Source organism: Ochotona princeps, chromosome 26, assembly GCF_030435755.1.
Source record: "Ochotona princeps isolate mOchPri1 chromosome 26, mOchPri1.hap1, whole genome shotgun sequence".
In the NCBI taxonomy this organism is placed as follows: domain Eukaryota; kingdom Metazoa; phylum Chordata; class Mammalia; order Lagomorpha; family Ochotonidae; genus Ochotona; species Ochotona princeps.
In genome coordinates, this window is record NC_080857.1 from 28,340,782 (window position 1) to 28,349,414 (window position 8,633).

At 44.3% G+C, this 8,633-nt stretch overlaps 1 pseudogene; it reads right to left on the reverse strand.

Annotated features, from left to right (window-relative positions):
* Positions 1 to 384: 384 nt before the first annotated feature.
* LOC101528599 (eukaryotic translation initiation factor 4E type 1B-like) lies at positions 385 to 6,809 on the reverse strand (annotated as a pseudogene).
* Between the last annotated feature and the right edge of the window lie 1,824 nt (positions 6,810 to 8,633).

The following is an 8,633-nucleotide window of genomic DNA, read 5'->3' on the forward strand; positions in this document are numbered from 1 at the left end:
GGACCCTCAAGAGTATGCCTCGTCAATTTTAGTGTCGCCGCTGCTGGGCGGCGGCACCATGCCAAAACCAGGAACCAGGAACTTCATTCCATGGGGGTCACCCATCCACTTGAATACTCCTCCTCTGTTTTCCCAGCTATGTGAGTAGGACTCTGGATCAGAAGTAGAGCAGCCAGGACTTGAACTTGGCATTGGTTGGGGATCCCAGCATCCCAGGACTTCGGGAGCTCTGAGGAGGAAGGCCACATGTAACTGTTTATATTCACTCCAGGAAAGGTAAGGCCCATACCACCTGCCCACCCCATCCTGCCAGGCTGGCACAAGCTTGGGTGGAGGCGCTGCTCCAGCTGGATGACAGTGGGGGAGTGGTCACACCAGATGTTGTCACACCACGAACTTGTTCTTGGCCAGGGAGTTGCTCTTCGTGGCCGTGTCAGCATGCGCCTGGTAGCCGATGATGGTCTTAGCGGACAGCCCCAGGCATTCCTTGTACACCCGCCCGATGTGCAGCACGACTGTCTGGTTCTCAGCCTCCCGGGTCCAAACAGCAATCTTGTCCCCTTTGGTGCGGATGTTAAGTACAGCTCCACACACCTCCCTGCTGTGCTCCTCAAAGCTCTCCCCATCAGACACAGCAGTGTCTCCAGCCACAGTCTGTCCAGCTCACTGTGGCGCTGTTGCTTGGCCAGGCTCATGAGCCAGCGGCCACCCGCTTGTTCCTGCTGTCTTCCCACATGGGCTCGATGCCATCCTTGAACAGCACATAGTCGCAGCCACTGGAGAGCTTGCTGGCTGGCTGGATGTGACTGTACATCGCCCACAAGTCCTCCACAGTGTCCACCTTGGTGACCAGTTGCAGGTTGTCATGCCAGGCCCGGCTGCGGTCATTCTTGAAGAACCACAGAGCCCACCTGTTCTGTAGGGGGTGCAATTTGAGGTGCGCTCCCCTGGGGTCATCACTCCAACCATGAGTCAACACATTTCAAGTTTATTTTGCGGAATGCTGTGTTATGTAAGGTGTTCAAATAAAAAGTAAAAAGACCATAGTTGAGCAGGCAAATAGGCAAGAGCTAGTAGCAATAATCAAAAAAAAAGATATTCAAATTCACTCATATGCAGTAAATGTTAAAATAGTCACAGGTCACTAAAGCTGTAGTCATTAGTAACAATTTACTTGATATAAATAAAGTTTTACAGGCCAAGCGCGATAGCATAGTGGTTAAAGTCCTCGCCTTGAATGAGCCAGGATCCCATTTGGGCGCCGGTTCTAATCCCGGCAGTTCCACTTCCCATCCAACTCCCTGCCTGCAGCCTGGGAAAGCAGTTAAGAATGGTCCAAAGCCTTGGGACCCTGCACCCATGTGGGGAGACCCAGCAGCTCCAGGCTCCTGGCTTTGGATGGGCTCAGCTCCAGCCATTGCAACTGATTAGGGAGTGAATCCGTGGAAGGAAGACCTTCCTCTCTATTTCTCCTCCTCTCTGTATATCTGCCTTTCCAATAAAAATAAATAAATCTTTCATATCCAGATGTGAGGATACAATGCAGTATGCATCTCTACTTCCAGACAAAGATGGACTTACAATGAAACTGTTCACTATATCCTGACAACAGGATGCTGGACTCTCTGCTATTGTCCATGCCCATAATGATGGACATATGACTGTGTATTAAGAACCATATTATGGTAATGACATAGGGGGACACAGTGAGGGGGGAGGGAATTGGGGCGGGGATAAGGGAAATCCGAGGGTCTATGGAATGATAATAACAAAAAGAAGTAATTAAAAATTTTTTAAAATAAATCTTAAAGAGGAAGATGAGCTACAAATCATCTTTACACTATCTTTCTAGAAAAACAGAAGTGTAGATGATGAGGAAGAAGTACAACTGCCCCTAACGATGGGCAGAGACTCTCACTCGTGATACATGAAATACACCACATGAAAGCACACAGCGAGGCCATTATCTCAGTAACCAAGATTTATGTAAAGATTGGTAGCACTATACTAGCAGAGGTGTGAGAAAACAGGCAGTTTCTTTATTACTGAGAGTGCTTTAAATTGGTAGACTTTCTAAGAGGAAAAATCTTTTAATTCCATTTTCTATGGGCCTGTTCAAGTACCCTTACACAAATGCTGAGATCTTTATACCCAGTATTTCCCATTTCAAAACTTCGTCTTTGAAGAATATTTTAATGTATTTCCAAGATAGACACCAACACACACAGAAAGACAGAGCTTCCATTTAATGGTTCACTTCCCAAATGGCACCAAGCCATGCCAAGGCCAGCAGCTAGGATCGCCACCCAAGCTTCCCACTGAGTGTCAGAGTGTCACGTGCTGCCTGTCAGATTGCGCATTTGCAGGAAGCAAAAATCAAAAGACTTGAAGCTCATCCTCCAGTATGGCATGTGGGTATTCCAAGCACCACCTGTTTGCGTTTTTTTTTTTTTAAAGATTTATTTATTTTTATTGGAAAGGCAGATTTAGAAACAGAAGGATCTTCCATCCGCTGGTTCACTCCCCAAATGGCCACAACAGCTGTAGCTGAGCCAACCTTAAGCCAGGGGTCAGAAACTTCTGGGTCTCTCATGCAGGTGCAGGGTCCCAAGGCTTTGGGCTGTCCTCAACTGCTTTCCCAGGCTACAAGCAGGGAGTTGGACAGTAAGTAGAGCAACTGCGACATGAACAGGTGCCTACATGGGATCCCAGGGCCAGGTATTCCAAGCACCGTCTTAACCACTGTGACAAAACCCGCCCTAAGACTTTGTTCTTGATACAAACAAAGGCTGAATTTCCACCAGACAAGATAAGCCAGGGCTTGGGAGCCTCCTAAATTTCCAATATGCACGATAGCATTAACTGTAGTATTTTTGTAATCCCCAAATTTGGGACAACATAAATATCCATCTACAGAGGACCTTGTTTAAAAAGGTGTGCTTGATTCATATAATCAAATATAATGCAACTTAACAAAGAATAAGGTAGCTCTTTATGTGTGCATAGGAATTCAAGGAATGCATTGTGGGTCCACCACACCAGTGGCAAGAACCCAATTACTAGAGTCATCACTTTTGCTTCCCAGGGTCTGTATTAGCAAGAAGATGGAGTTAGGAGACAGAGCCAGGAATTGAACACAGGTACTGTGATGTGGGGCACAGGCATCTTAGCTGTTAGGCTCATGCCCACTCTGGGAAGTTAAAAACACCAAAATGCAAAACGCTATGGAATTCATTATCTTTTGGGTGAAAAAGAATACCCACACGTACTTAGAGATCTGTGTATCTGGGACCACTCTGCAAGGGCATGTGGAAAGCCGGAACCTGAGCTCCCGCTGGGGAGGGGCGGAGGGCGTGGTTCCTGAAGGCCACAGGTGGGAGGGAGATTCCCACCACACATCCGGTTGTACATTTTGAGTCTTACACCTCTATGATGCTATTGCCCGCTAAAACCAGCGCGCTACACGTAGCTTTAGGAAGGGAATCCTATCCTAAAGAAGGATGCTTGCTGGAGGCTGAATTTCCACCAGACAAGATAAGCCAGGGCTTGGGAGCCTCCTAAAAATCCTGCTTGGGGAGTTTTCCCAAGAGAAAGAAAAGAAAGGCTTGCACAGGGTGCCTAGGATTATCAGTGTTTCCTCCGAGGCCAGGCTATAAAAAGTCTCTCCCTCTGCCGCCTGCCAAAGCCGCTGTCTGGCTGGTGCCGGTTGACCTCAACGACCTCGTGGAGCCAGCCCCGCGGGCTGTCCAGTGATTGAGACATCAGCTGGCCTGGCGGGTGTAGCCATGTTCCCCACTTATTTGCCTGAGGACTGGGTTTAGATGGGTGTAAACCCTCTCAAACTGCTGATCCTGAAATTCGCATCCCACCCACACCAGCTTCCTTGTATGTATGTATGCATGTATGTATGTATTTTCGTAGTACTTTTTTAAAAATTACTTTAAAAAGATTTATTTTTTTTTTTTATTGGAAAGTCAGAGATACAGAGAGGAGGAGAGACAGAGAGGAAGCTCTTGCGTCCTTCGATTCACTCCAGAAGTGGCCGCAATGGCTGGAGCTGAGCCAGTCCGGCCGGAGTCAGGAGCCAGGAGCCAGAAGCCAGATCCTCTTCCAGGTCTCCCATGCAGGTGCAGGGTTCCAAAGCTTTGGGCCGTCCTTAACTGCTTTTCCAGGCCACAAGCAGGGAGCTGGATGGGAAGCAGGGCCGCTGAGACATAAACCAGCTCCCATATGGGATCCTGATGTAAGGATTTTAGCCACTAGGCTACTGCGCTGGGACTTAGTATGACTTTTATTATTTTTCTAAATTATTTTTTAATAATCTTACTTAGTTGATTAGGGAATTGAATCCCAGTTTCTGATGTGAGTGGCAGGAACCAATCACGTGAGCTATCGTTGCTGCCTCCCAGGCTTGCAATAGCAGAAAGCTGGAGTCAGGGGCCGAAACCTGGTATGGAGGCTAAATACCCACCACGCAATTCATATTTCTTGTAATCGCTGTTAAAACTAAGGAATTAGGATAAAAGGTCTTATATCTTTCCCTGTCTGAAGCTCTGCAGCTCTTGGGAAAACTCCCTTCTTCCACTCAGCTAATGGAAACAAAATCAATTTCTATTACAAGCAGAAGCTATGATTCTAAAATCTTGAGCTGTCCATAAAACAAAAATGTTCAATGTGATTAGTTTAAGTAATAGATAGTTCTAGAAGACTAACCAAGTGGCTGTTCAAGATGTTTGTGGAAAATTGCATAAGGCTTTCAAAATTTTTGTATCAAATCAAAATTATCTTTCAATTTCTCTTTCTCACAAACCTTTTGAGGTACCCTTATGTAGCCATGGAGCTTCAGAAAATAAGAACATTTAAAAAAACTGCAAGTAACAGAAGAGTATAGAACAGAAGAATATAGAAAAGAAACATTTTAAAATCAAAAGAACATGAACTATTCAATTCATATGTGAATGGAATAACATTTAAAATTAGGGAGAAAACTTGAGTTTTTACCTAATAGATTAGCGGGGAAATTTTGTGTTCCTGCATCACATCACATTTAAAATAATTTCAAATAACTTAAAGATATAAATATGAACATAAAAGGTTATGGAAAATACACAAGTGAAAATTATATAATTTTGGAATAAGGACTACTTGCCTAAGCATGATTCAACAGTAAGAAACACTAAGGAAATTGCTGATGTGTTAGTCACTTGAAGCTTCTATTATGTCTAAACCACATAGTATTCACAGCCAGGGAAAAATGAAAAAAGCAATTTGCAACATGTACAACAGCAAGGAGTTCATCATTTTAATTATGAAGAACTCTCACAAATCAAGGAAAAGTTTCAATGGACTTGAAACAGCCAAACTACACACAAAAAAGGAGAAGTGCCCCTGTCAATAAACATGAAAGATGTTTCACCTGTCTGATCATAAATGAAATGCCAAGTAAAGTAAAAAAGAAAATGCCTTTCAACCTACAACACTGGGAAAGTTTTGAAAGAATTGTAATTACTGGTGTTGGTGAGGGTGTGAGGTAAAAGTCACTCAGACACTTTAAAGGGGATGTTAAGCAACTCAAATTTTGTGGTGGGAAATCTGACAAATTGATACAGCATTTTTCCTTTTTGAAATTATTTTTAATTTTTTTTAAAGATTTGTTTTTACTGGAAAGTCAGATTTTCGCAGAGTGAAGGAGGGACAGAGAAGAAGATCTTCTATCCACACATTCGCTACCCAAGTGGCCACAATGGCGGAGTTGAGCCGATCCGAAGCCGGGAACCAGGAACTTCTTCCGGGTGGGTGCAAGAAGCCCTGGGCCATCCTCGACAGCTTTCCTAGGCCAAAATCAGGGAGCTGGATGGGAAGTAGAGCTGCCAGGATTAGAACTGGTGCCTATATGGGCTCCTGGCGTGTGCAAGGCGAGGACTTTAGCCACTAGGCTGCCATGCCAGACCCAATACAGTGATTTCCAATGTACATGCTCACGTTTCAAGATTGCCATCTAAGAATTTATCGTAAGGAGATAACCAAGTGCCTTTGCCAGAATATTTTGGGGTATGTCATTTATCAGAACACATTGGCAAACCCCCATAATTATTAAAGGGGAATGGCAAGCTATGCAACAAATTAAACATGGACAGAGTTGTCCTCAACATATTCATCGAAACTAAAAATTTATGTGATAGAATACAAGTTTGATCATAGTTTTTCAGTATGCTTGTATTAATCTGAATAAAAAAACTTGAATATCAAATATTGCTGTATCTCTGAATGTTTTTAATATCAGGCCATCTTCATTTTCTTATTTACACTCATTTGTATCCTCTTGTTGAAAAATAATCAGTTTGTGTCGTAACATTAGAAGAAATAATGAAACCAAAGCCACTCTTCCAAAACTCTAGAGAGGAAAAGAAAACAATGATGGATGAGTAATGCAAATAGTTCCACGGCAGTTTTGTTGCCATGGCAACGAGAACGTGGGACTAAATGTCCAAGAATCAGCTGCGACGCCTGTCAAACGTCCCAGCCAGACTTGCTTCCTCTCTGCAGACGGAAAGCCAAATTTTCCACTGAACGTCCTCAAGTTGCAACTTCACCCGGAGGGTTCCGGCAATACTATTTAGAACAAGATCTGTCATGGAAAAAAAATCTTTGCTTTCCTTTTTCCGTAGAGAAAAGATGTCCATGGCAGAAGAGAACATGCCTCCAAAATAGTGTAGATGTGGTTCCAGATCACGGGCAATAAAGCAAAAGTCTCAATAAAGTCACACACATTTTTTTGGTAGTTATGTTTACACATACCTCACGTACATGAATGCAGTTCATATGGTTCGCCATGGTATTATGTCTAAGCAACGTCCATGCCTTCATTGAAAAATGTCTCATGGCTAAACTATGCCACAGGATCACGTGGGCCTGCGGTGGAGCTGTTATCTTTGCCCCTCAAGGTCTCTCCTCCGCTAGTGCTTGGGAAGGTAGGGGAAGCTGGAGCAACTCCGTGAGATCAGACAATAATGAAATTGGCTGCACCAGTTGACTCTGTCTTTCATGAAAGATTTCTCTGTGGGAATGACACTGCCTGATAGCATTTCACCCACAGGGCAACTTCTTTCAAAAACTGGAGCTAATCTTCTCAAATCCTGCCTCCCTTCTAGTAACTGAGCATAGATGATGTTTGAATCCTTTATTATCCATCCAACAATGTTGACAGTTTCCACACAAAAAGTAGGTTCCATCTGATGGAGGCATTTCTTTGCTCATCTGCAAGAAACAACTCCTCGTCTGTGAGAGAGGAGAAGACAGGGTCCAGCGCGGTGGTGCAACAAGCTAATCTGCCCTGGACTATCAGCATCCCATATGGGCGCCAGTTCATGCAGCAGCTGCTTCTTGTTTGGGGCCTGGGAGAGCAGCAGAGCGTGGATCAAGTCCTTGGGCCCCTACCCCCACGTTGGAGACACAGAAGAAGTTCCTCTGGCTCCGGCTTCTGATCAGCTCAGCAATGGCCATTGTGGCCACTCAAATGAATGAACCCGCAAATGGAAGACCTTCTCTCTCTCCCTGCTTCTCTGTGTGAAATCTGCCTTTCAAAAAAAGACAATCAGAAAATTAAAATATAAAAAAGAGAGATTCTGGTGATTGGTTCCCAACTTCAGGCTCCGTTTCTGCTTCCAGCTCCCTGTCATTTCCACCACATCGACAGTTAGACCCTCCACTCCTGTCTTGACCCTCCCAGCATCCTTGAGGACTGGGAGCAACTTCTTCTAAGTGGTGAATGTTACTCTTTTGACCTGTTTCTGTAACCATGAACGCTCTTACTGGCATCAAGAATGGAGAGTCAGTCCCAGAAGGTTTACAAGGTTTGGTCAGATCCATCAGAGGAATCACCATCTAATGGCAGCGACCACAGCCTTACAAAATACATTTCTTGAATAGTAGGACTTGAACGTCTAAACTACTTCTTGATCCACAGCTTTCAAAATAAATGCTGTATTATCTAATTTTAATCTCATTTTACATCTGCATCAGACTGCTGGGTGACCAGGGTCAACGATATTTTGAAAAGCTCTTTTTCTGAGCAGTAGGTCTCAACAGTGGGCTTAAAAATGGCTGCTAAACGGTGTTATCAACAGATGAGCCAGTGCCCAGCCTTTGTTGATCACTTGCAAGGCCAGGCCAAGGAGATTTAATCTGATTCTTAAGGGTCCTAGGATTTTCTGAATGGCAAATGAGCATTAGGCCAACCAAGCTTCATCAGCTGCATTAACCCCTGGCAAGGGACTCAGCCTGGTCTTTGACATTTTCATGTCTGGCATTGACTTCTCTGTAGTTAGAAAACTCCTAGATAGTGTCTCCTGCCACTAGAAAGATGTTTTGTCTGCAGGGGAAGACTGTTGTTTACTGGAACCATGTTTTTCAACGACCTCGGTTAGTTGTTCCAGACAACCTGCTCCAGCCTCTGCATTAGCGCTTGCCGTTGTACCTGACACTTAAATCTCATGAGCCAACCTCTGCTAGCCTCAAACTTTTCTTCTGCAGCTTCTTCACTTCTCTCAGTCTTCCTAGAATTGAAGAGAGTGAGGGCTCTGATCTGGAGCATGTCTTACTATTCCCTTGAGATCACTGAAATTTTCTCCATA